We start from the raw sequence: 25,066 nt of genomic DNA, 5'->3' as shown, positions 1-25,066 counted from the left end.
AGTTGGTCACATTCTCCAGTTACTAAGCTGGCAAGTGTCTTCTTAGCGCAGTAGGCAGCGTGTCAGTCTCAGAATCTGAAGGTCCTGAGTTCGATCCTTAGAGAAGGCATTGATACTTGCACAGAAGTTTTTCCTTCTTTCATTTCAGCTGCATTCATGCAAAAATCGGAAAGTTTTGCTGCGACAGCACACCAAAGGATTTGATGTCCCTCAGCCTGCGGTGACCTTCAGAAGCAGATGGGCTCACACCACACCTGACACAACTCTTGCGTCTGAACAATTACCCGAGCCAAAAGAAAAGTGGAGAATGCGGGCATTGATCCCGCTACCTCTCACATGCAAAGCGAGCGCTCTACCATTTGAGCTAATTCCCCATTCACATCTGGCATTAGCTCCCAGTTTGCATCTGACTAGCCCCTTATCACTTGCCTCCTCGCTATTCCACGACCAGCAGAAATGTCCTGCTTCAGGTTGGCCTGCTCACTGAACACTTTCAATGCTTTGCTCCAATCGACGTTACTGAGCAATAGCAGGCGAGCAAGGGCAGGACTGGAAGCCATGGATATGGTGAAAGACGCCGAGAAGAGCTCGAGCCTGCGCAAGGGAAGCGACTTGAGCGCAACGTCGCAGCCGCCACGAGCGAGAGGGAGCAGGCGAAAGCCCTTTCTGACTGATGGACAGATGACTTCTATTGCCTGAGGCTTTGCCTGAAAGAAAGTGCTGGCTCTTTACATGCATTGCTGCTCAAAGGCACTCCCTGCTGACACACACATGCAAGTGTTCAAGCAAAACGGCGAAGGCACTGTCCTGTGCCTCAGCTGCAACATGTTCAGCTGCAAACTGCTCGTCATATTATGAGCTCTGCCTTTAGCGAATTGCCACTTACCACGCACATACTTACTTCAAAAGAATGCGCACTGCTTCAAGACGGATTGCAACCAACCACCTAAGGACGACTTTGCTTTGCTTTGTTTTCGACTGCACTGCTCCGCTCCCCACCTGTCAATCGAAGGGAAGCGGCAGAGGTGCCTATCTTTGGTGATTCTATGCCGCATGCCTTTCAATGCTGCCCGTCCTGTGTACTTCCTGATGTCGCAGCTATTTTTCACAGCCTGGGCCGGCGGTGCAATGGATAACGCGTCTGACTACGGATTAGAAGATTGCAGGTTCGGCTCCTACCTGGCTCGAGCATTTTTGCAATCTTTGCATTCTGGCTTTGGATGCCACGGAAGCGAACATAGTTGGTCACATTCTCCAGTTACTAAGCTGGCAAGTGTCTTCTTAGCGCAGTAGGCAGCGTGTCAGTCTCAGAATCTGAAGGTCCTGAGTTCGATCCTTAGAGAAGGCATTGATACTTGCATAGAAGTTTTTCCTTCTTTCATTTCAGCTGCATTCATGCAAAAATCGGAAAGTTTTGCTGCGACAGCACACCAAAGGATTTGATGTCCCTCAGCCTGCGGTGACCTTCAGAAGCAGATGGGCTCACACCATAACTGACACAACTCTTGCGTCTGAACAATTACCCGAGCCAAAAGAAAAGTGGAGAATGCGGGCATTGATCCCGCTCACTCTCACATGCAAAGCAAGCGCTCTACCATTTGAGCTAATTCCCCATTCACGTCTGGCATTAGCTCCCAGTTTGCATCTGACTAGCCCCTTATCACTTGCCTCCTCGCTATTCCACGACCAGCAGAAATCTCCTGCTTCAGGTTGGCCTGCTCACTGAACACTTTCAATGCTTTGCTCCAATCGACGTTACTGAGCAATAGCAGGCGAGCAAGGGCAGGACTGGAAGCCATGGATATGGTGAAAGACGCCGAGAAGAGCTCAAGCCTGCGCAAGGGAAGCGACTTGAGCGCAACGTCGCAGCCGCCACGAGCGAGAGGGAGCAGGCGAAAGCCCTTTCTGACTGATGGACAGATGACTTCTATTGCCTGAGGCTTTGCCTGAAAGAAAGTGCTGGCTCTTTACATGCATTGCTGCTCAAAGGCACTCCCTGCTGACACACACATGCAAGTGTTCAAGCAAAACGGCGAAGGCACTGTCCTGTGCCTCAGCTGCAACATGTTCAGCTGCAAACTGCTCGTCATATTATGAGCTCTGCCTTTAGCGAATTGCCACTTACCACGCACATACTTACTTCAAAAGAATGCGCACTGCTTCAAGACGGAGTGCAACCAACCACCTAAGGACGACTTTGCTTTGCTTTGTTTTCGACTGCACTGCTCCGCTCCCCACCTGTCAATCGAAGGGAAGCGGCAGAGGTGCCTATCTTTGGTGATTCTCTGCCGCATGCCTTTCAATGCAGCCCGTCCTGTGTACTTCCTGATGTCGCAGCTATTTTTCACAGCCTGGGCCGGCGGCGCTATGGATAACGCGTCTGACTACGGATTAGAAGATTGCAGGTTCGGCTCCTACCTGGCTCGAGCATTTTTGCAATCTTTGCATTCTGGCTTTGGATGCCACGGAAGCGAACATAGTTGGTCACATTCTCCAGTTACTAAGCTGGCAAGTGTCTTCTTAGCGCAGTAGGCAGCGTGTCAGTCTCAGAATCTGAAGGTCCTGAGTTCGATCCTCAGAGAAGGCATTGATACTTGCATAGAAGTTTTTCCTTCTTTCATTTCAGCTGCATTCATGCAAAAATCGGAAAGTTTTGCTGCGACAGCACACCAAAGGATTTGATGTCCCTCAGCCTGCGGTGACCTTCAGAAGCAGATGGGCTCACACCACACCTGACACAACTCTTGCGTCTGAACTATTACCCGAGCCAAAAGAAAAGTGGAGAATGCGGGCATTGATCCCGCTACCTCTCACATGCAAAGCGAGCGCTCTACCATTTGAGCTAATTCCCCATTCACGTCTGGCATTAGCTCCCAGTTTGCATCTGACTAGCCCCTTATCACTTGCCTCCTCGCTATTCCACGACCAGCAGAAATCTCCTGCTTCAGGTTGGCCTGCTCACTGAACACTTTCAATGCTTTGCTCCAATCGACGTTACTGAGCAATAGCAGGCGAGCAAGGGCAGGACTGGAAGCCATGGAGAAGAGCTCGAGCCTGCGCAAGGGAAGCGACTTGAGCGCAACTTCGCAGCCGCCACGAGCGTGAGGGAGCAGGCGAGAGCCCTTTCTGACTGATGGACAGATGACTTCTATTGCCTGAGGCTTTGCCTGAAAGAAAGTGCTGGCTCTTTACATGCATTGCTGCTCAAAGGCACTCCCTGCTGACACACACATGCAAGTGTTCAAGCAAAACGGCGAAGGCACTGTCCTGTGCCTCAGCTGCAACATGTTCAGCTGCAAACTGCTCGTCATATTATGAGCTCTGCCTTTAGCGAATTGCCACTTACCACGCACATACTTACTTCAAAAGAATGCGCACTGCTTCAAGACGGAGTGCAACCAACCACCTAAGGACGACTTTGCTTTGCTTTGTTTTCGACTGCACTGCTCCGCTCCCCACCTGTCAATCGAAGGGAAGCGGCAGAGGTGCCTATCTTTGGTGATTCTCTGCCGCATGCCTTTCAATGCTGCCCGTCCTGTGTACTTCCTGATGTCGCAGCTATTTTTCACAGCCTGGGCCGGCGGCGCAATGGATAACGCGTCTGACTATGGATTAGAAGATTGCAGGTTCGGCTCCTACCTGGCTCGAGCATTTTTGCAATCTTTGCATTCTGGCTTTGGATGCCACGGAAGCGAACATAGTTGGTCACATTCTCCAGTTACTAAGCTGGCAAGTGTCTTCTTAGCGCAGTAGGCAGCGTGTCAGTCTCAGAATCTGAAGGTCCTGAGTTCGATCCTTAGAGAAGGCATTGATACTTGCACAGAAGTTTTTCCTTCTTTCATTTCAGCTGCATTCATGCAAAAATCGGAAAGTTTTGCTGCGACAGCACACCAAAGGATTTGATGTCCCTCAGCCTGCGGTGACCTTCAGAAGCAGATGGGCTCACACCACACCTGACACAACTCTTGCGTCTGAACAATTACCCGAGCCAAAAGAAAAGTGGAGAATGCGGGCATTGATCCCGCTACCTCTCACATGCAAAGCGAGCGCTCTACCATTTGAGCTAATTCCCCATTCACGTCTGGCATTAGCTCCCAGTTTGCATCTGACTAGCCCCTTATCACTTGCCTCCTCGCTATTCCACGACCAGCAGAAATCTCCTGCTTCAGGTTGGCCTGCTCACTGAACACTTTCAATGCTTTGCTCCAATCGACGTTACTGAGCAATAGCAGGCGAGCAAGGGCAGGACTGGAAGCCATGGAGAAGAGCTCGAGCCTGCGCAAGGGAAGCGACTTGAGCGCAACTTCGCAGCCGCCACGAGCGTGAGGGAGCAGGCGAGAGCCCTTTCTGACTGATGGACAGATGACTTCTATTGCCTGAGGCTTTGCCTGAAAGAAAGTGCTGGCTCTTTACATGCATTGCTGCTCAAAGGCACTCCCTGCTGACACACACATGCAAGTGTTCAAGCAAAACGGCGAAGGCACTGTCCTGTGCCTCAGCTGCAACATGTTCAGCTGCAAACTGCTCGTCATATTATGAGCTCTGCCTTTAGCGAATTGCCACTTACCACGCACATACTTACTTCAAAAGAATGCGCACTGCTTCAAGACGGAGTGCAACCAACCACCTAAGGACGACTTTGCTTTGCTTTGTTTTCGACTGCACTGCTCCGCTCCCCACCTGTCAATCGAAGGGAAGCGGCAGAGGTGCCTATCTTTGGTGATTCTCTGCCGCATGCCTTTCAATGCTGCCCGTCTTGTGTACTTCCTGATGTCGCAGCTATTTTTCACAGCCTGGGCCGGCGGCGCAATGGATAACGCGTCTGACTACGGATTAGAAGATTGCAGGTTCGGCTCCTACCTGGCTCGAGCATTTTTGCAATCTTTGCATTCTGGCTTTGGATGCCACGGAAGCGAACATAGTTGGTCACATTCTCCAGTTACTAAGCTGGCAAGTGTCTTCTTAGCGCAGTAGGCAGCGTGTCAGTCTCAGAATCTGAAGGTCCTGAGTTCGATCCTTAGAGAAGGCATTGATACTTGCATAGAAGTTTTTCCTTCTTTCATTTCAGCTGCATTCATGCAAAAATCGGAAAGTTTTGCTGCGACAGCACACCAAAGGATTTGATGTCCCTCAGCCTGCGGTGACCTTCAGAAGCAGATGGGCTCACACCACACCTGACACAACTCTTGCGTCTGAACAATTACCCGAGCCAAAAGAAAAGTGGAGAATGCGGGCATTGATCCCGCTACCTCTCACATGCAAAGCGAGCGCTCTACCATTTGAGCTAATTCCCCATTCACGTCTGGCATTAGCTCCCAGTTTGCATCTGACTAGCCCCTTATCACTTGCCTCCTCGCTATTCCACGACCAGCAGAAATCTCCTGCTTCAGGTTGGCCTGCTCACTGAACACTTTCAATGCTTTGCTCCAATCGACGTTACTGAGCAATAGCAGGCGAGCAAGGGCAGGACTGGAAGCCATGGAGAAGAGCTCGAGCCTGCGCAAGGGAAGCGACTTGAGCGCAACTTCGCAGCCGCCACGAGCGTGAGGGAGCAGGCGAGAGCCCTTTCTGACTGATGGACAGATGACTTCTATTGCCTGAGGCTTTGCCTGAAAGAAAGTGCTGGCTCTTTACATGCATTGCTGCTCAAAGGCACTCCCTGCTGACACACACAGATGCAAGTGTTCAAGCAAAACGGCGAAGGCACTGTCCTGTGCCTCAGCTGCAACATGTTCAGCTGCAAACTGCTCGTCATATTATGAGCTCTGCCTTTAGCGAATTGCCACTTACCACGCACATACTTACTTCAAAAGAATGCGCACTGCTTCAAGACGGAGTGCAACCAACCACCTAAGGACGACTTTGCTTTGCTTTGTTTTCGACTGCACTGCTCCGCTCCCCACCTGTCAATCGAAGGGAAGCGGCAGAGGTGCCTATCTTTGGTGATTCTCTGCCGCATGCCTTTCAATGCTGCCCGTCCTGTGTACTTCCTGATGTCGCAGCTATTTTTCACAGCCTGGGCCGGCGGTGCAATGGATAACGCGTCTGACTACGGATTAGAAGATTGCAGGTTCGGCTCCTACCTGGCTCGAGCATTTTTGCAATCTTTGCATTCTGGCTTTGGATGCCACGGAAGCGAACATAGTTGGTCACATTCTCCAGTTACTAAGCTGGCAAGTGTCTTCTTAGCGCAGTAGGCAGCGTGTCAGTCTCAGAATCTGAAGGTCCTGAATTCGATCCTTAGAGAAAGCATTGATACTTGCATAGAAGTTTTTCCTTCTTTCATTTCAGCTGCATTCATGCAAAAATCGGAAAGTTTTGCTGCGACAGCACACCAAAGGATTTGATGTCCCTCAGCCTGCGGTGACCTTCAGAAGCAGATGGGCTCACACCACACCTGACACAACTCTTGCGTCTGAACAATTACCCGAGCCAAAAGAAAAGTGGAGAATGCGGGCATTGATCCCGCTACCTCTCACATGCAAAGCGAGCGCTCTACCATTTGAGCTAATTCCCCATTCACATCTGGCATTAGCTCCCAGTTTGCATCTGACTAGTTCCTTATCACTTGCCTCCTCGCTATTCCACGACCAGCAGAAATGTCCTGCTTCAGGTTGGCCTGCTCACTGAACACTTTCAATGCTTTGCTCCAATCGACGTTACTGAGCAATAGCAGGCGAGCAAGGGCAGGACTGGAAGCCATGGATATGGTGAAAGACGCCGATAAGAGCTCGAGCCTGCGCAAGGGAAGCGACTTGAGCGCAACGTCGCAGCCGCCACGAGCGAGAGGGAGCAGGCGAAAGCCCTTTCTGACTGATGGACAGATGACTTCTATTGCCTGAGGCTTTGCCTGAAAGAAAGTGCTGGCTCTTTACATGCATTGCTGCTCAAAGGCACTCCCTGCTGACACACACATGCAAGTGTTCAAGCAAAACGGCGAAGGCACTGTCCTGTGCCTCAGCTGCAACATGTTCAGCTGCAAACTGCTCGTCATATTATGAGCTCTGCCTTTAGCGAATTGCCACTTACCACGCACATACTTACTTCAAAAGAATGCGCACTGCTTCAAGACGGAGTGCAACCAACCACCTAAGGACGACTTTGCTTTGCTTTGTTTTCGACTGCACTGCTCCGCTCCCCACCTGTCAATCGAAGGGAAGCGGCAGAGGTGCCTATCTTTGGTGATTCTCTGCCGCATGCCTTTCAATGCAGCCCGTCCTGTGTACTTCCTGATGTCGCAGCTATTTTTCACAGCCTGGGCCGGCGGCGCTATGGATAACGCGTCTGACTACGGATTAGAAGATTGCAGGTTCGGCTCCTACCTGGCTCGAGCATTTTTGCAATCTTTGCATTCTGGCTTTGGATGCCACGGAAGCGAACATAGTTGGTCACATTCTCCAGTTACTAAGCTGGCAAGTGTCTTCTTAGCGCAGTAGGCAGCGTGTCAGTCTCAGAATCTGAAGGTCCTGAGTTCGATCCTCAGAGAAGGCATTGATACTTGCATAGAAGTTTTTCCTTCTTTCATTTCAGCTGCATTCATGCAAAAATCGGAAAGTTTTGCTGCGACAGCACACCAAAGGATTTGATGTCCCTCAGCCTGCGGTGACCTTCAGAAGCAGATGGGCTCACACCACACCTGACACAACTCTTGCGTCTGAACAATTACCCGAGCCAAAAGAAAAGTGGAGAATGCGGGCATTGATCCCGCTACCTCTCACATGCAAAGCGAGCGCTCTACCATTTGAGCTAATTCCCCATTCACGTCTGGCATTAGCTCCCAGTTTGCATCTGACTAGCCCCTTATCACTTGCCTCCTCGCTATTCCACGACCAGCAGAAATCTCCTGCTTCAGGTTGGCCTGCTCACTGAACACTTTCAATGCTTTGCTCCAATCGACGTTACTGAGCAATAGCAGGCGAGCAAGGGCAGGACTGGAAGCCATGGATATGGTGAAAGACGCCGAGAAGAGCTCGAGCCTGCGCAAGGGAAGCGACTTGAGCGCAACGTCGCAGCCGCCACGAGCGAGAGGGAGCAGGCGAAAGCCCTTTCTGACTGATGGACAGATGACTTCTATTGCCTGAGGCTTTGCCTGAAAGAAAGTGCTGGCTCTTTACATGCATTGCTGCTCAAAGGCACTCCCTGCTGACACACACATGCAAGTGTTCAAGCAAAACGGCGAAGGCACTGTCCTGTGCCTCAGCTGCAACATGTTCAGCTGCAAACTGCTCGTCATATTATGAGCTCTGCCTTTAGCGAATTGCCACTTACCACGCACATACTTACTTCAAAAGAATGCGCACTGCTTCAAGACGGAGTGCAACCAACCACCTAAGGACGACTTTGCTTTGCTTTGTTTTCGACTGCACTGCTCCGCTCCCCACCTGTCAATCGAAGGGAAGCGGCAGAGGTGCCTATCTTTGGTGATTCTCTGCCGCATGCCTTTCAATGCTGCCCGTCTTGTGTACTTCCTGATGTCGCAGCTATTTTTCACAGCCTGGGCCGGCGGCGCAATGGATAACGCGTCTGACTACGGATTAGAAGATTGCAGGTTCGGCTCCTACCTGGCTCGAGCATTTTTGCAATCTTTGCATTCTGGCTTTGGATGCCACGGAAGCGAAGATAGTTGGTCACATTTTCCAGTTACTAAGCTGGCAAGTGTCTTCTTAGCGCAGTAGGCAGCGTGTCAGTCTCAGAATCTGAAGTTCCTGAGTTCGATCCTTAGAGAAGGCATTGATACTTGCATAGAAGTTTTTCCTTCTTTCATTTCAGCTGCATTCATGCAAAAATCGGAAAGTTTTGCTGCGACAGCACACCAAAGGATTTGATGTCCCTCAGCCTGCGGTGACCTTCAGAAGCAGATGGGCTCACACCACACCTGACACAACTCTTGCGTCTGAACAATTACCCGAGCCAAAAGAAAAGTGGAGAATGCGGGCATTGATCCCGCTACCTCTCACATGCAAAGCGAGCGCTCTACCATTTGAGCTAATTCCCCATTCACATCTGGCATTAGCTCCCAGTTTGCATCTGACTAGCCCCTTATCACTTGCCTCCTCGCTATTCCACGACCAGCAGAAATGTCCTGCTTCAGGTTGGCCTGCTCACTGAACACTTTCAATGCTTTGCTCCAATCGACGTTACTGAGCAATAGCAGGCGAGCAAGGGCAGGACTGGAAGCCATGGATATGGTGAAAGACGCCGAGAAGAGCTCGAGCCTGCGCAAGGGAAGCGACTTGAGCGCAACGTCGCAGCCGCCACGAGCGAGAGGGAGCAGGCGAAAGCCCTTTCTGACTGATGGACAGATGACTTCTATTGCCTGAGGCTTTGCCTGAAAGAAAGTGCTGGCTCTTTACATGCATTGCTGCTCAAAGGCACTCCCTGCTGACACACACATGCAAGTGTTCAAGCAAAACGGCGAAGGCACTGTCCTGTGCCTCAGCTGCAACATGTTCAGCTGCAAACTGCTCGTCATATTATGAGCTCTGCCTTTAGCGAATTGCCACTTACCACGCACATACTTACTTCAAAAGAATGCGCACTGCTTCAAGACGGAGTGCAACCAACCACCTAAGGACGACTTTGCTTTGCTTTGTTTTCGACTGCACTGCTCCGCTCCCCACCTGTCAATCGAAGGGAAGCGGCAGAGGTGCCTATCTTTGGTGATTCTCTGCCGCATGCCTTTCAATGCTGCCCGTCCTGTGTACTTCCTGATGTCGCAGCTATTTTTCACAGCCTGGGCCGGCGGCGCAATGGATAACGCGTCTGACTACGGATTAGAAGATTGCAGGTTCGGCTCCTACCTGGCTCGAGCATTTTTGCAATCTTTGCATTCTGGCTTTGGATGCCACGGAAGCGAACATAGTTGGTCACATTCTCCAGTTACTCAGCTGACAAGTGTCTTCTTAGTGCAGTAGGCAGCGTGTCAGTCTCATAATCTGAAGGTCCTGAGTTCGATCCTTAGAGAAGGCGTTGATAATTGCATAGAAGTTTTTCCTTCTTTCATTTCAGCTGCATTCATGCAAAAATCGGAAAGTTTTGCTGCGACAGCACACCAAAGGATTTGATGTCCCTCAGCCTGCGGTGACCTTCAGAAGCAGATGGGCTCACACCACACCTGACACAACTCTTGCGTCTGAACAATTACCCGAGCCAAAAGAAAAGTGGAGAATGCGGGCATTGATCCCGCTCACTCTCACATGCAAAGCAAGCGCTCTACCATTTGAGCTAATTCCCCATTCACGTCTGGCATTAGCTCCCAGTTTGCATCTGACTAGCCCCTTATCACTTGCCTCCTCGCTATTCCACGACCAGCAGAAATCTCCTGCTTCAGGTTGGCCTGCTCACTGAACACTTTCAATGCTTTGCTCCAATCGACGTTACTGAGCAATAGCAGGCGAGCAAGGGCAGGACTGGAAGCCATGGAGAAGAGCTCGAGCCTGCGCAAGGGAAGCGACTTGAGCGCAACTTCGCAGCCGCCACGAGCGTGAGGGAGCAGGCGAGAGCCCTTTCTGACTGATGGACAGATGACTTCTATTGCCTGAGGCTTTGCCTGAAAGAAAGTGCTGGCTCTTTACATGCATTGCTGCTCAAAGGCACTCCCTGCTGACACACACATGCAAGTGTTCAAGCAAAACGGCGAAGGCACTGTCCTGTGCCTCAGCTGCAACATGTTCAGCTGCAAACTGCTCGTCATATTATGAGCTCTGCCTTTAGCGAATTGCCACTTACCACGCACATACTTACTTCAAAAGAATGCGCACTGCTTCAAGACGGAGTGCAACCAACCACCTAAGGACGACTTTGCTTTGCTTTGTTTTCGACTGCACTGCTCCGCTCCCCACCTGTCAATCGAAGGGAAGCGGCAGAGGTGCCTATCTTTGGTGATTCTCTGCCGCATGCCTTTCAATGCTGCCCGTCCTGTGTACTTCCTGATGTCGCAGCTATTTTTCACAGCCTGGGCCGGCGGCGCAATGGATAACGCGTCTGACTATGGATTAGAAGATTGCAGGTTCGGCTCCTACCTGGCTCGAGCATTTTTGCAATCTTTGCATTCTGGCTTTGGATGCCACGGAAGCGAACATAGTTGGTCACATTCTCCAGTTACTAAGCTGGCAAGTGTCTTCTTAGCGCAGTAGGCAGCGTGTCAGTCTCAGAATCTGAAGGTCCTGAGTTCGATCCTTAGAGAAGGCATTGATACTTGCACAGAAGTTTTTCCTTCTTTCATTTCAGCTGCATTCATGCAAAAATCGGAAAGTTTTGCTGCGACAGCACACCAAAGGATTTGATGTCCCTCAGCCTGCGGTGACCTTCAGAAGCAGATGGGCTCACACCACACCTGACACAACTCTTGCGTCTGAACAATTACCCGAGCCAAAAGAAAAGTGGAGAATGCGGGCATTGATCCCGCTACCTCTCACATGCAAAGCGAGCGCTCTACCATTTGAGCTAATTCCCCATTCACATCTGGCATTAGCTCCCAGTTTGCATCTGACTAGCCCCTTATCACTTGCCTCCTCGCTATTCCACGACCAGCAGAAATGTCCTGCTTCAGGTTGGCCTGCTCACTGAACACTTTCAATGCTTTGCTCCAATCGACGTTACTGAGCAATAGCAGGCGAGCAAGGGCAGGACTGGAAGCCATGGATATGGTGAAAGACGCCGAGAAGAGCTCGAGCCTGCGCAAGGGAAGCGACTTGAGCGCAACGTCGCAGCCGCCACGAGCGAGAGGGAGCAGGCGAAAGCCCTTTCTGACTGATGGACAGATGACTTCTATTGCCTGAGGCTTTGCCTGAAAGAAAGTGCTGGCTCTTTACATGCATTGCTGCTCAAAGGCACTCCCTGCTGACACACACATGCAAGTGTTCAAGCAAAACGGCGAAGGCACTGTCCTGTGCCTCAGCTGCAACATGTTCAGCTGCAAACTGCTCGTCATATTATGAGCTCTGCCTTTAGCGAATTGCCACTTACCACGCACATACTTACTTCAAAAGAATGCGCACTGCTTCAAGACGGATTGCAACCAACCACCTAAGGACGACTTTGCTTTGCTTTGTTTTCGACTGCACTGCTCCGCTCCCCACCTGTCAATCGAAGGGAAGCGGCAGAGGTGCCTATCTTTGGTGATTCTCTGCCGCATGCCTTTCAATGCTGCCCGTCCTGTGTACTTCCTGATGTCGCAGCTATTTTTCACAGCCTGGGCCGGCGGTGCAATGGATAACGCGTCTGACTACGGATTAGAAGATTGCAGGTTCGGCTCCTACCTGGCTCGAGCATTTTTGCAATCTTTGCATTCTGGCTTTGGATGCCACGGAAGCGAACATAGTTGGTCACATTCTCCAGTTACTAAGCTGGCAAGTGTCTTCTTAGCGCAGTAGGCAGCGTGTCAGTCTCAGAATCTGAAGGTCCTGAGTTCGATCCTTAGAGAAGGCATTGATACTTGCATAGAAGTTTTTCCTTCTTTCATTTCAGCTGCATTCATGCAAAAATCGGAAAGTTTTGCTGCGACAGCACACCAAAGGATTTGATGTCCCTCAGCCTGCGGTGACCTTCAGAAGCAGATGGGCTCACACCATAACTGACACAACTCTTGCGTCTGAACAATTACCCGAGCCAAAAGAAAAGTGGAGAATGCGGGCATTGATCCCGCTCACTCTCACATGCAAAGCAAGCGCTCTACCATTTGAGCTAATTCCCCATTCACGTCTGGCATTAGCTCCCAGTTTGCATCTGACTAGCCCCTTATCACTTGCCTCCTCGCTATTCCACGACCAGCAGAAATCTCCTGCTTCAGGTTGGCCTGCTCACTGAACACTTTCAATGCTTTGCTCCAATCGACGTTACTGAGCAATAGCAGGCGAGCAAGGGCAGGACTGGAAGCCATGGATATGGTGAAAGACGCCGAGAAGAGCTCAAGCCTGCGCAAGGGAAGCGACTTGAGCGCAACGTCGCAGCCGCCACGAGCGAGAGGGAGCAGGCGAAAGCCCTTTCTGACTGATGGACAGATGACTTCTATTGCCTGAGGCTTTGCCTGAAAGAAAGTGCTGGCTCTTTACATGCATTGCTGCTCAAAGGCACTCCCTGCTGACACACACATGCAAGTGTTCAAGCAAAACGGCGAAGGCACTGTCCTGTGCCTCAGCTGCAACATGTTCAGCTGCAAACTGCTCGTCATATTATGAGCTCTGCCTTTAGCGAATTGCCACTTACCACGCACATACTTACTTCAAAAGAATGCGCACTGCTTCAAGACGGAGTGCAACCAACCACCTAAGGACGACTTTGCTTTGCTTTGTTTTCGACTGCACTGCTCCGCTCCCCACCTGTCAATCGAAGGGAAGCGGCAGAGGTGCCTATCTTTGGTGATTCTCTGCCGCATGCCTTTCAATGCAGCCCGTCCTGTGTACTTCCTGATGTCGCAGCTATTTTTCACAGCCTGGGCCGGCGGCGCTATGGATAACGCGTCTGACTACGGATTAGAAGATTGCAGGTTCGGCTCCTACCTGGCTCGAGCATTTTTGCAATCTTTGCATTCTGGCTTTGGATGCCACGGAAGCGAACATAGTTGGTCACATTCTCCAGTTACTAAGCTGGCAAGTGTCTTCTTAGCGCAGTAGGCAGCGTGTCAGTCTCAGAATCTGAAGGTCCTGAGTTCGATCCTCAGAGAAGGCATTGATACTTGCATAGAAGTTTTTCCTTCTTTCATTTCAGCTGCATTCATGCAAAAATCGGAAAGTTTTGCTGCGACAGCACACCAAAGGATTTGATGTCCCTCAGCCTGCGGTGACCTTCAGAAGCAGATGGGCTCACACCACACCTGACACAACTCTTGCGTCTGAACAATTACCCGAGCCAAAAGAAAAGTGGAGAATGCGGGCATTGATCCCGCTACCTCTCACATGCAAAGCGAGCGCTCTACCATTTGAGCTAATTCCCCATTCACGTCTGGCATTAGCTCCCAGTTTGCATCTGACTAGCCCCTTATCACTTGCCTCCTCGCTATTCCACGACCAGCAGAAATCTCCTGCTTCAGGTTGGCCTGCTCACTGAACACTTTCAATGCTTTGCTCCAATCGACGTTACTGAGCAATAGCAGGCGAGCAAGGGCAGGACTGGAAGCCATGGATATGGTGAAAGACGCCGAGAAGAGCTCGAGCCTGCGCAAGGGAAGCGACTTGAGCGCAACGTCGCAGCCGCCACGAGCGAGAGGGCGCAGGCGAAAGCCCTTTCTGACTGATGGACAGATGACTTCTATTGCCTGAGGCTTTGCCTGAAAGAAAGTGCTGGCTCTTTGCATGCATTGCTGCTCAAAGGCACTCCCTGCTGACACACACATGCAAGTGTTCAAGCAAAACGGCGAAGGCACTGTCCTGTGCCTCAGCTGCAACATGTTCAGCTGCAAACTGCTCGTCATATTATGAGCTCTGCCTTTAGCGAATTGCCACTTACCACGCACATACTTACTTCAAAAGAATGCGCACTGCTTCAAGACGGAGTGCAACCAACCACCTAAGGACGACTTTGCTTTGCTTTGTTTTCGACTGCACTGCTCCGCTCCCCACCTGTCAATCGAAGGGAAGCGGCAGAGGTGCCTATCTTTGGTGATTCTCTGCCGCATGCCTTTCAATGCTGCCCGTCCTGTGTACTTCCTGATGTCGCAGCTATTTTTCACAGCCTGGGCCGGCGGTGCAATGGATAACGCGTCTGACTACGGATTAGAAGATTGCAGGTTCGGCTCCTACCTGGCTCGAGCATTTTTGCAATCTTTGCATTCTGGCTTTGGATGCCACGGAAGCGAACATAGTTGGTCACATTCTCCAGTTACTAAGCTGGCAAGTGTCTTCTTAGCGCAGTAGGCAGCGTGTCAGTCTCATAATCTGAAGTTCCTGAGTTCGATCCTTAGAGAAGGCATTGATACTTGCATAGAAGTTTTTCCTTCTTTCATTTCAGCTGCATTCATGCAAAAATCGGAAAGTTTTGCTGCGACAGCACACCAAAGGATTTGATGTCCCTCAGCCTGCGGTGACCTTCAGAAGCAGATGGGCTCACACCACACCTGACACAACTCTTGCGTCTGAACAATTACCCGAGCCAAAAGAAAAGTGGAGAATGCGGGCATTGATCCCGCTACCTCTCACATGCAAAGCGAGCGCTCTACCATTTGAGCTAATTCCCCATTCACGTCTGGCATTAGCTCCCAGTTTGCATCTGACTAGCCCCTTATCACTTGCCTCCTCGCTATTCCACGACCAGCAGAAATCTCCTGCTTCAGGTTGGCCTGCTCACTGAACACTTTCAATGCTTTGCTCCAATCGACGTTACTGAGCAATAGCAGGCGAGCAAGGGCAGGACTGGAAGCCATGGAGAAGAGCTCGAGCCTGCGCAAGGGAAGCGACTTGAGCGCAACTTCGCAGCCGCCACGAGCGTGAGGGAGCAGGCGAGAGCCCTTTCTGACTGATGGACAGATGACTTCTATTGCCTGAGGCTTTGCCTGAAAGAAAGTGCTGGCTCTTTACATGCATTGCTGCTCAAAGGCACTCCCTGCTGACACACACATGCAAGTGTTCAAGCAAAACGGCGAAGGCACTGTCCTGTGCCTCAGCTGCAACATGTTCAGCTGCAAACTGCTCGTCATATTATGAGCTCTGCCTTTAGCGAATTGCCACTTACCACGCACATACTTACTTCAAAAGAATGCGCACTGCTTCAAGACGGAGTGCAACCAACCACCTAAGGACGACTTTGCTTTGCTTTGTTTTCGACTGCACTGCTCCGCTCCCCACCTGTCAATCGAAGGGAAGCGGCAGAGGTGCCTATCTTTGGTGATTCTCTGCCGCATGCCTTTCAATGCTGCCCGTCCTGTGTACTTCCTGATGTCGCAGCTATTTTTCACAGCCTGGGCCGGCGGCGCAATGGATAACGCGTCTGACTATGGATTAGAAGATTGCAGGTTCGGCTCCTACCTGGCTCGAGCATTTTTGCAATCTTTGCATTCTGGCTTTGGATGCCGCGGAAGCGAACATAGTTGGTCACATTCTCCAGTTACTAAGCTGGCAAGTGTCTTCTTAGCGCAGTAGGCAGCGTGTCAGTCTCAGAATCTGAAGGTCCTGAGTTCGATCCTTAGAGAAGGCATTGATACTTGCACAGAAGTTTTTCCTTCTTTCATTTCAGCTGCATTCATGCAAAAATCGGAAAGTTTTGCTGCGACAGCACACCAAAGGATTTGATGTCCCTCAGCCTGCGGTGACCTTCAGAAGCAGATGGGCTCACACCACACCTGACACAACTCTTGCGTCTGAACAATTACCCGAGCCAAAAGAAAAGTGGAGAATGCGGGCATTGATCCCGCTACCTCTCACATGCAAAGTGTGGAAATGTATTTTTATCTAAGCTGATACCATACGGTATTTGTGTGCCTTTTGATTAAAATGGAGTCCTGGCCCTTCCAGAACTTTCTGCATTTTAGCAGCCAGCTTATTATGAACAGCTAAACCTGCTGTTAGATGGCTGATGGTTATCAGACAGCTAGGAGACAAGTCATGCTGAGACAAGTAACCCCCCATGGTGCTCTCCTATTGTCTACACTACAGGAGTTCCATGTCACCCCACCCTTATCTTCTAGCCATTATCTCTTTCCTTTACCTCATCCATTTGAAGCAAACAGGTAAACTGACCAGGAAATTGGATAATCCTGATACAATACAAGACAGGTGATAGCCCATTACCTATGACTCATGGAGTAATGGCCGTTTGGCTTTCTGATAACCCTGACAAAAGGAAATATCTGGATACCATTTCAGGACCAGGATATAGTAATTAACTCTTTATCTGTATTCACTGACTGTGAGACAGAGCAATACACAGGGAGAGGCCAGAACTTGGGTTTTACTGTATAAATATCTTGTGAAGCTGTACCATTGCGGAGGTGTTCATTTGGCCCTTGACTGAGTGAAACCTACCCCTTGCGAGCAAGTAAATTAAAAGGGAAACTTCCATCGGAGCTGTAAGTGTCGGAGTCATTCTTTTCTGAGGTCGAGATTTCGACAGTTATTGGAGGTTCCACCGAGATGCATACTCTCTGTTCTGTGAGTAAAACGGATACAGGCATAGTGCCTCTCCAGTGAAAGGCTTCGGTGGCCAAACAAGGTGAGCCTTTGCTCACAAGAGGTTTCTTCACTGTTGAATCGCAGATGTAATCTGTTGTCCACAGCTGAGGTACTGCATCTACAAGACTCGGCATTTAAAAGTTAAAGGTATTTTTTTTATAACCATTTCTTTCTCAGCTCGCCAGCAGAAGAGAACAGGTTCTGAAAAAAATCTCGAGACAGCCCGGGGAAGGTTTCAGTAGGTAAAAGAAAGCGCTAGTCGATCGAAAAGGGTTCCAGGTTCTTATATGATAAGATTTTTATTGTTTTTAATTCGGAAGGGGTTCTTATGTGATAAGACTATTAAAAGAAAAGAAAAAAGAAAGCGCTAATAATCGATCGAAGGTTCTTATGTGATAAGATTTTTATTGTTTTTAATTCGGAAGGGGTTCTTATGTGATAAGACTATTAAAAAAAAAGAGCGCAATCGATCAAAGAGTTTGGGTACGGAACCTTAAGTTTTATCAGCTGTTATTAGGATAAGTTAAGGACTCGGTCTGTAGTGGCGTACAACGCAGACTGAGAATTTGTTTAGAGGTTATGATTTGTGTACTCACGGGAATATTGTTTGTTGTCCTTGTATTACTGTTGTGTGCAATACCTTTGTGAGTCATTGCCATTAGAGAAACGGGAAGAGTCACTAGGGAAAATTGTGATTCGGAAAAAAAAACACAAGGATTGATTAAGAAAAGAAACAGTAACTGATTGATCAACTACGGTTGGTTCGTGCCAACATATCTCACACACCCAGACTGAGCCCGAATTAAGAGCCTTTTCAGGCCACGTAACGGCCAGGAGAAGTGGGCGTAGAGAACTCGGTTGGCCGAAAGGATTGTGAGATCAGAAACTGTGGGAAAATCTTAATCATCCAGAATGGGTGCCGGAGCAAGTTAAAACACCACAAAAGGCACACCAGCCTATGTCATGCTCCAGAATTGTGGTCAGTCTTCAATTGACCAAAGAAACAAAAACCAGTAAAGTGGACTAAGGGTGAAAACAGGCCATTTCCACCCGATGGTTCATTTAATTTAGAGAGAACAACTTGTCTCCAGGAGTGTCTTATAAACAGAGATCCAGAAAAAAAAAAAGGAAAGTAATAGAAAAGGCCTGGGTTCCGATTCTTCAAGCCCATGTAAAATTGACAGAGGAAGTAAATCAAATGAAAAAAAAAGAGAACCTGATAGTGACTTATGAAAAAAAAAATGAAGCTAGTAAAAGAAAAAGCTTTAGTGAATGGAGAGAGACTTGTGAATGTCTTGTCTTTGAATGAGAGTGCGTGAATGTCTTGTCTTTGAATGAGAGTGCTTCTGTCTTTTTTTCCTTGTGTCTGGAAACCTGTTTGGAAAAGTTGTGGAGCTGCCTGTTTGTTTTAGCTCCGCCCACTTTTTCAAACAAAGTGAAGTTTTTTTTTAACCCTTCATAGTGTTGTCCTGTATGTGGGAAGTTTAAGACATTTTAAGTTAGAAGCGCAGGTGTGGATTTATTCGGATGAGAGGTTACGGAGCTAGGAAATGCACAAAGGATAGGTTTGTTGAGACATGGTCCCGTTGGTTAAAAGTTGTAATGCTTTTTTTTTAAAAAAAGCCTTTGTGGGTCTCTCGAGGTGCAGGCTGGGGGAGTACACTCTCATTGTCCTTGGTGTAAAATCTTGGTACAAAAGCTTCTAACTCAGTAGGGGGAAATTTTTTTGGACAAAGAGTGGCAGTAAAACAGTTGAATTGGGATTTTGAGATATTTCAGGTGATCTCTTGATCAACATTTTGGGTGTATTGGAAAAATCTTGGGTTTGGAAGCCTTTTAATAAAATTAGAAAACAAGTACTTTACATTCTGTGATCTGTGAATCACTATAAGCATAAATGAGAAGTCCGTGTAACACACAGATTTGTCCAGTTCAGAAGCCCACACAAATGAAGGTTTGTCCATGACCTACGAGCTGTGAATGAATCTACTATATTCTCACAATGCTTAAAGGATGTGGAATGAAGTATCCCGGAATGCTTTCCAGAACCTTAAGCAGTCCCTCACTTCAGCACCAGCTTTGGGATTACCAGATTACACTAAGCTATTCAACTTATTTGTGCATCACAAGTCGGGTTTTGCACAATCTGTTTTGACTCAGTTACATGGGGACAGGCATTTCAGTACCCAACTAGACCCAGTGGCACGCGGACTATCGGGATGTCTTCCTTCGTTGGCAGCAGCTTATTATGCTATGCAACAGGCTCAGACAATCAAAAATGCAGAACAAGTGGAAAATCTCCTGCGAGCCATTTAATGCCCCTTAAAACTTGCCATTATCAAATGCCAGGCACATACAGGCCAGTCGAATGAGGTGGCACTTGGGAATGCCAGAGCTGATAATGCAGCTAAGTCAGCAGCTCTGTCAAAAGGGGGGATGCAGGTGTCATTGTTCCCACTGAGGAAAAATAATTGCTCAGACCCGCCACCCACTATTAATGACGTGCTGGCCTTTCAGACACAGGCCAGTACGGAGGAGGTGGTGACCTGGACGAAGGATCAATGTTATAAAAATCCAGAAGGAATATGGGTTCACCATGACGGCCGCGTGGTGGCCCCCAGATCCTTACTTACATGGATTGCCCGATGTGTTCATACATTCACACATGCAGGCAAAGGGGGATTGGCAGATTATATTTTGGCAACTTGGTATGCACCAGGTATTTCGGCAATTGCAAAACAAATCTGTGAAAATTGTGTTACCTGTCAGACAATGAATCCGGGTAAGACGGAAAAAGTAGAATCTGCCTCCCACCCAAATCCAGTCGGGCCTTTTGTACATTTACAAATGGATTTTATTGAATTACCTATGTGTATGGGATTCAAGTATGTATTAGTTATTGTAGATGTGTTCTCTAGATGGATTGAAGCCTTTCCATGTAAAAAGGCCGATGCCACTACTGTTGCTAAATGTTTGTTAAAAGAAATTGTACCGCGCTTCGGAATCCCTGCTAAGCTTTCCAGTGATAACGGGTCACATTTCACGGGAACTGTCATAAGAGAAATGTGTAAAGCTTTACAGATTAATCAACGTTTTCATTGCAGTTATCATCCACAATCAGCTGGACTTGTTGAAAGATATAATGGAATGCTTAAAAATAGGCTGGCAAAACTATGCAATGACACTGGACTGAAATGGACAGAACTGCTGCCCTTAGCTTTGATGGTAATGCGATCTGCAACCAACAGAACAACAGGCTTGTCACCACATGAGATAGTTATGGGACGTCCCCAACGACTACCTTTTACAGCACCATTTACTGCAAAACAGATGGACATCCACAAAATGGAGGAAAATATGTTGAATTATTGTATTGCACTAACCAAATGTATTTCCAGCTTTCATTCACAGGTAAAGGAAGCCCAAGTCAAGCCAGCGGAAGGGAAGTGTCATAACCTGGAGCCAGGGGAATTCGTTTACATCAAGATTTTTAAAAGGAAAATCAGTCTACAGCCAAGATTCGAAGGACCATACCAGGTCTTGCTGGCGACCAATACTGCAATCAAGGTAAAGGAAAGACCAACATGGATCCACGCATCCCATTGCAAACGGGCACCCGACCAGGAGGAAGGGACGAAGGAATCAGAGGAACAGAAAAAGGAAGACTGAATAAAGAACTGTATGGACTATGGGGACTGATGGTGCTGGGCTTGACAGGGTTTTACTTCGCATTATTGATTACACCAGGGGTACAGACCCGCCACCGAAGGGAATTGCACGTAAACGTATTTATGGCTCTGAGTCATAGGTATGCTCAAGAAAGAAACTTGCCGAGTTGCTGGATATGTTCCCATGTACCTGTCCACTCCAGGGGGGGTATTCCCCTGAGATCTGTCCCCTTTAACGAATCAGAAATGGTAGAATGGTTGACAGTGCAAAACAGGACAAAACTAACTAAGGGGCCAGAAACAAAGGAGCAAACAGAATGGAGGTCGGCAGGGTATAAACTTACAGCCTTCCAGGGATGGTACCAGCCCAATTATGATAATAACCATCAGCCTCCCTTCCTAAGCATTACTCCCAGAATAGGAAATCCTGAGGGTATAATATGCCTAGTGAGTAATGAAACTAAAAGAAATGGAAATGGAGAGACTGTACAAGATCAGAATGGATTGAGTTGTCCTTGTGAAGGACAAAATGGGGGAATGTGGAAATGTATTTTTATCTAAGCTGATACCATACGGTATTTGTGTGCCTTTTGATTAAAATGGAGTCCTGGCCCTTCCAGAACTTTCTGCATTTTAGCAGCCAGCTTATTATGAACAGCTAAACCTGCTGTTAGATGGCTGATGGTTATCAGACAGCTAGGAGACAAGTCATGCTGAGACAAGTAACCCCCCATGGTGCTCTCCTATTGTCTACACTACAGGAGTTCCATGTCACCCCACCCTTATCTTCTAGCCATTATCTCTTTCCTTTACCTCATCCATTTGAAGCAAACAGGTAAACTGACCAGGAAATTGGATAATCCTGATACAATACAAGACAGGTGATAGCCCATTACCTATGACTCATGGAGTAATGGCCGTTTGGCTTTCTGATAACCCTGACAAAAGGAAATATCTGGATACCATTTCAGGACCAGGATATAGTAATTAACTCTTTATCTGTATTCACTGACTGTGAGACAGAGCAATACACAGGGAGAGGCCAGAACTTGGGTTTTACTGTATAAATATCTTGTGAAGCTGTACCATTGCGGAGGTGTTCATTTGGCCCTTGACTGAGTGAAACCTACCCCTTGCGAGCAAGTAAATTAAAAGGGAAACTTCCATCGGAGCTGTAAGTGTCGGAGTCATTCTTTTCTGAGGTCGAGATTTCGACAAAAGCGAGCGCTCTACCATTTGAGCTAATTCCCCATTCACATCTGGCATTAGCTCCCAGTTTGCATCTGGCTAGCCCCTTATCACTTGCCTCCTCGCTATTCCACGACCAGCAGAAATGTCCTGCTTCAGGTTGGCCTGCTCACTGAACACTTTCAATGCTTTGCTCCAATCGACGTTACTGAGCAATAGCAGGCGAGCAAGGGCAGGACTGGAAGCCATGGATATGGTGAAAGACGCCGAGAAGAGCTCGAGCCTGCGCAAGGGAAGCGACTTGAGCGCAACTTCGCAGCCGCCACGAGCGTGAGGGAGCAGGCGAGAGCCCTTTCTGACTGATGGACAGATGACTTCTATTGCCTGAGGCTTTGCCTGAAAGAAAGTGCTGGCTCTTTACATGCATTGCTGCTCAAAGGCACTCCCTGCTGACACACACATGCAAGTGTTCAAGCAAAACGGCGAAGGCACTGTCCTGTGCCTCAGCTGCAACATGTTCAGCTGCAAACTGCTCGTCATATTATGAGCTCTGCCTTTAGCGAATTGCCACTTACCACGCACATACTTACTTCAAAAGAATGCGCACTGCTTCAAGACGGAGTGCAACCAACCACCTAAGGACGACTTTGCTTTGCTTTGTTTTCGACTGCACTGCTCCGCTCCCCACCTGTCAATCGAAGGGAAGCGGCAGAGGTGCCTATCTTTGGTGATTCTCTGCCGCATGCCTTTCAATGCTGCCCGTCTTGTGTACTTCCTGATGTCGCAGCTATTTTTCACAGCCTGGGCCGGCGGCGCAATGGATAACGCGTCTGACTACGGATTAGAAGATTGCAGGTTCGGCTCCTACCTGGCTCGAGCATTTTTGCAATCTTTGCATTCTGGCTTTGGATGCCACGGCAGCGAACATAGTTGGTCACATTCTCCAGTTACTAAGCTGTCAAGTGTCTTCTTAGCGCAGTAGGCAGCGTGTCAGTCTCAGAATCTGAAGGTCCTGAGTTCGATCCTTAGAGAAGGCATTGATACTTGCACAGAAGTTTTTCCTTCTTTCATTTCAGCTGCATTCATGCAAAAATCGGAAAGTTTTGCTGCGACAGCACACCAAAGGATTTGATGTCCCTCAGCCTGCGGTGACCTTCAGAAGCAGATGGGCTCACACCACACCTGACACAACTCTTGCGTCTGAACAATTACCCGAGCCAAAAGAAAAGTGGAGAATGCGGGCATTGATCCCGCTACCTCTCACATGCAAAGCGAGCGCTCTACCATTTGAGCTAATTCCCCATTCACATCTGGCATTAGCTCCCAGTTTGCATCTGACTAGCCCCTTATCACTTGCCTCCTCGCTATTCCACGACCAGCAGAAATGTCCTGCTTCAGGTTGGCCTGCTCACTGAACACTTTCAATGCTTTGCTCCAATCGACGTTACTGAGCAATAGCAGGCGAGCAAGGGCAGGACTGGAAGCCATGGATATGGTGAAAGACGCCGAGAAGAGCTCGAGCCTGCGCAAGGGAAGCGACTTGAGCGCAACGTCGCAGCCGCCACGAGCGAGAGGGAGCAGGCGAAAGCCCTTTCTGACTGATGGACAGATGACTTCTATTGCCTGAGGCTTTGCCTGAAAGAAAGTGCTGGCTCTTTACATGCATTGCTGCTCAAAGGCACTCCCTGCTGACACACACATGCAAGTGTTCAAGCAAAACGGCGAAGGCACTGTCCTGTGCCTCAGCTGCAACATGTTCAGCTGCAAACTGCTCGTCATATTATGAGCTCTGCCTTTAGCGAATTGCCACTTACCACGCACATACTTACTTCAAAAGAATGCGCACTGCTTCAAGACGGAGTGCAACCAACCACCTAAGGACGACTTTGCTTTGCTTTGTTTTCGACTGCACTGCTCCGCTCCCCACCTGTCAATCGAAGGGAAGCGGCAGAGGTGCCTATCTTTGGTGATTCTCTGCCGCATGCCTTTCAATGCTGCCCGTCCTGTGTACTTCCTGATGTCGCAGCTATTTTTCACAGCCTGGGCCGGCGGCGCAATGGATAACGCGTCTGACTATGGATTAGAAGATTGCAGGTTCGGCTCCTACCTGGCTCGAGCATTTTTGCAATCTTTGCATTCTGGCTTTGGATGCCACGGAAACGAACATAGTTGGTCACATTCTCCAGTTACTAAGCTGGCAAGTGTCTTCTTAGCGCAGTAGGCAGCGTGTCAGTCTCAGAATCTGAAGGTCCTGAGTTCGATCCTTAGAGAAGGCATTGATACTTGCACAGAAGTTTTTCCTTCTTTCATTTCAGCTGCATTCATGCAAAAATCGGAAAGTTTTGCTGCGACAGCACACCAAAGGATTTGATGTCCCTCAGCCTGCGGTGACCTTCAGAAGCAGATGGGCTCACACCACACCTGACACAACTCTTGCGTCTGAACAATTACCCGAGCCAAAAGAAAAGTGGAGAATGCGGGCATTGATCCCGCTACCTCTCACATGCAAAGCGAGCGCTCTACCATTTGAGCTAATTCCCCATTCACATCTGGCATTAGCTCCCAGTTTGCATCTGACTAGCCCCTTATCACTTGCCTCCTCGCTATTCCACGACCAGCAGAAATGTCCTGCTTCAGGTTGGCCTGCTCACTGAACACTTTCAATGCTTTGCTCCAATCGACGTTACTGAGCAATAGCAGGCGAGCAAGGGCAGGACTGGAAGCCATGGATATGGTGAAAGACGCCGAGAAGAGCTCGAGCCTGCGCAAGGGAAGCGACTTGAGCGCAACTTCGCAGCCGCCACGAGCGTGAGGGAGCAGGCGAGAGCCCTTTCTGACTGATGGACAGATGACTTCTATTGCCTGAGGCTTTGCCTGAAAGAAAGTGCTGGCTCTTTACATGCATTGCTGCTCAAAGGCACTCCCTGCTGACACACACATGCAAGTGTTCAAGCAAAACGGCGAAGGCACTGTCCTGTGCCTCAGCTGCAACATGTTCAGCTGCAAACTGCTCGTCATATTATGAGCTCTGCCTTTAGCGAATTGCCACTTACCACGCACATACTTACTTCAAAAGAATGCGCACTGCTTCAAGACGGAGTGCAACCA

At 48.9% G+C, this 25,066-nt stretch overlaps 12 non-coding genes across 12 annotated transcripts; all 12 read left to right on the top strand.

The window, feature by feature from the left end:
- Positions 1 to 36: 36 nt before the first annotated feature.
- Positions 37 to 109, top strand: trnal-cag (transfer RNA leucine (anticodon CAG)). Its single transcript has one exon. It is a non-coding gene; the product is annotated as a tRNA-Leu (tRNA).
- A 1,166-nt stretch (positions 110 to 1,275) lies between these two features.
- trnal-cag (transfer RNA leucine (anticodon CAG)) lies at positions 1,276 to 1,348 on the top strand. The gene has a single exon. It is a non-coding gene; the product is annotated as a tRNA-Leu (tRNA).
- A 1,166-nt stretch (positions 1,349 to 2,514) lies between these two features.
- trnal-cag (transfer RNA leucine (anticodon CAG)) lies at positions 2,515 to 2,587 on the top strand. Its single transcript has one exon. It is a non-coding gene; the product is annotated as a tRNA-Leu (tRNA).
- Positions 2,588 to 3,735: 1,148 nt separating this feature from the next.
- trnal-cag (transfer RNA leucine (anticodon CAG)) lies at positions 3,736 to 3,808 on the top strand. The gene has a single exon. It is a non-coding gene; the product is annotated as a tRNA-Leu (tRNA).
- A 1,148-nt stretch (positions 3,809 to 4,956) lies between these two features.
- trnal-cag (transfer RNA leucine (anticodon CAG)) lies at positions 4,957 to 5,029 on the top strand. The gene has a single exon. It is a non-coding gene; the product is annotated as a tRNA-Leu (tRNA).
- Positions 5,030 to 7,418: 2,389 nt separating this feature from the next.
- Positions 7,419 to 7,491, top strand: trnal-cag (transfer RNA leucine (anticodon CAG)). Its single transcript has one exon. It is a non-coding gene; the product is annotated as a tRNA-Leu (tRNA).
- Positions 7,492 to 11,117: 3,626 nt separating this feature from the next.
- Positions 11,118 to 11,190, top strand: trnal-cag (transfer RNA leucine (anticodon CAG)). The gene has a single exon. It is a non-coding gene; the product is annotated as a tRNA-Leu (tRNA).
- Positions 11,191 to 12,356: 1,166 nt separating this feature from the next.
- trnal-cag (transfer RNA leucine (anticodon CAG)) lies at positions 12,357 to 12,429 on the top strand. Its single transcript has one exon. It is a non-coding gene; the product is annotated as a tRNA-Leu (tRNA).
- Positions 12,430 to 13,595: 1,166 nt separating this feature from the next.
- trnal-cag (transfer RNA leucine (anticodon CAG)) lies at positions 13,596 to 13,668 on the top strand. Its single transcript has one exon. It is a non-coding gene; the product is annotated as a tRNA-Leu (tRNA).
- Positions 13,669 to 16,055: 2,387 nt separating this feature from the next.
- trnal-cag (transfer RNA leucine (anticodon CAG)) lies at positions 16,056 to 16,128 on the top strand. The gene has a single exon. It is a non-coding gene; the product is annotated as a tRNA-Leu (tRNA).
- Positions 16,129 to 22,922: 6,794 nt separating this feature from the next.
- Positions 22,923 to 22,995, top strand: trnal-cag (transfer RNA leucine (anticodon CAG)). Its single transcript has one exon. It is a non-coding gene; the product is annotated as a tRNA-Leu (tRNA).
- A 1,166-nt stretch (positions 22,996 to 24,161) lies between these two features.
- Positions 24,162 to 24,234, top strand: trnal-cag (transfer RNA leucine (anticodon CAG)). The gene has a single exon. It is a non-coding gene; the product is annotated as a tRNA-Leu (tRNA).
- The last annotated feature ends 832 nt before the right edge of the window (positions 24,235 to 25,066 follow it).

This window comes from Pristiophorus japonicus, unplaced genomic scaffold (assembly GCF_044704955.1).
Source record: "Pristiophorus japonicus isolate sPriJap1 unplaced genomic scaffold, sPriJap1.hap1 HAP1_SCAFFOLD_1742, whole genome shotgun sequence".
NCBI classification, from domain to species: domain Eukaryota; kingdom Metazoa; phylum Chordata; class Chondrichthyes; family Pristiophoridae; genus Pristiophorus; species Pristiophorus japonicus.
This window is presented reverse-complemented; position numbering and strand designations above follow the sequence as displayed.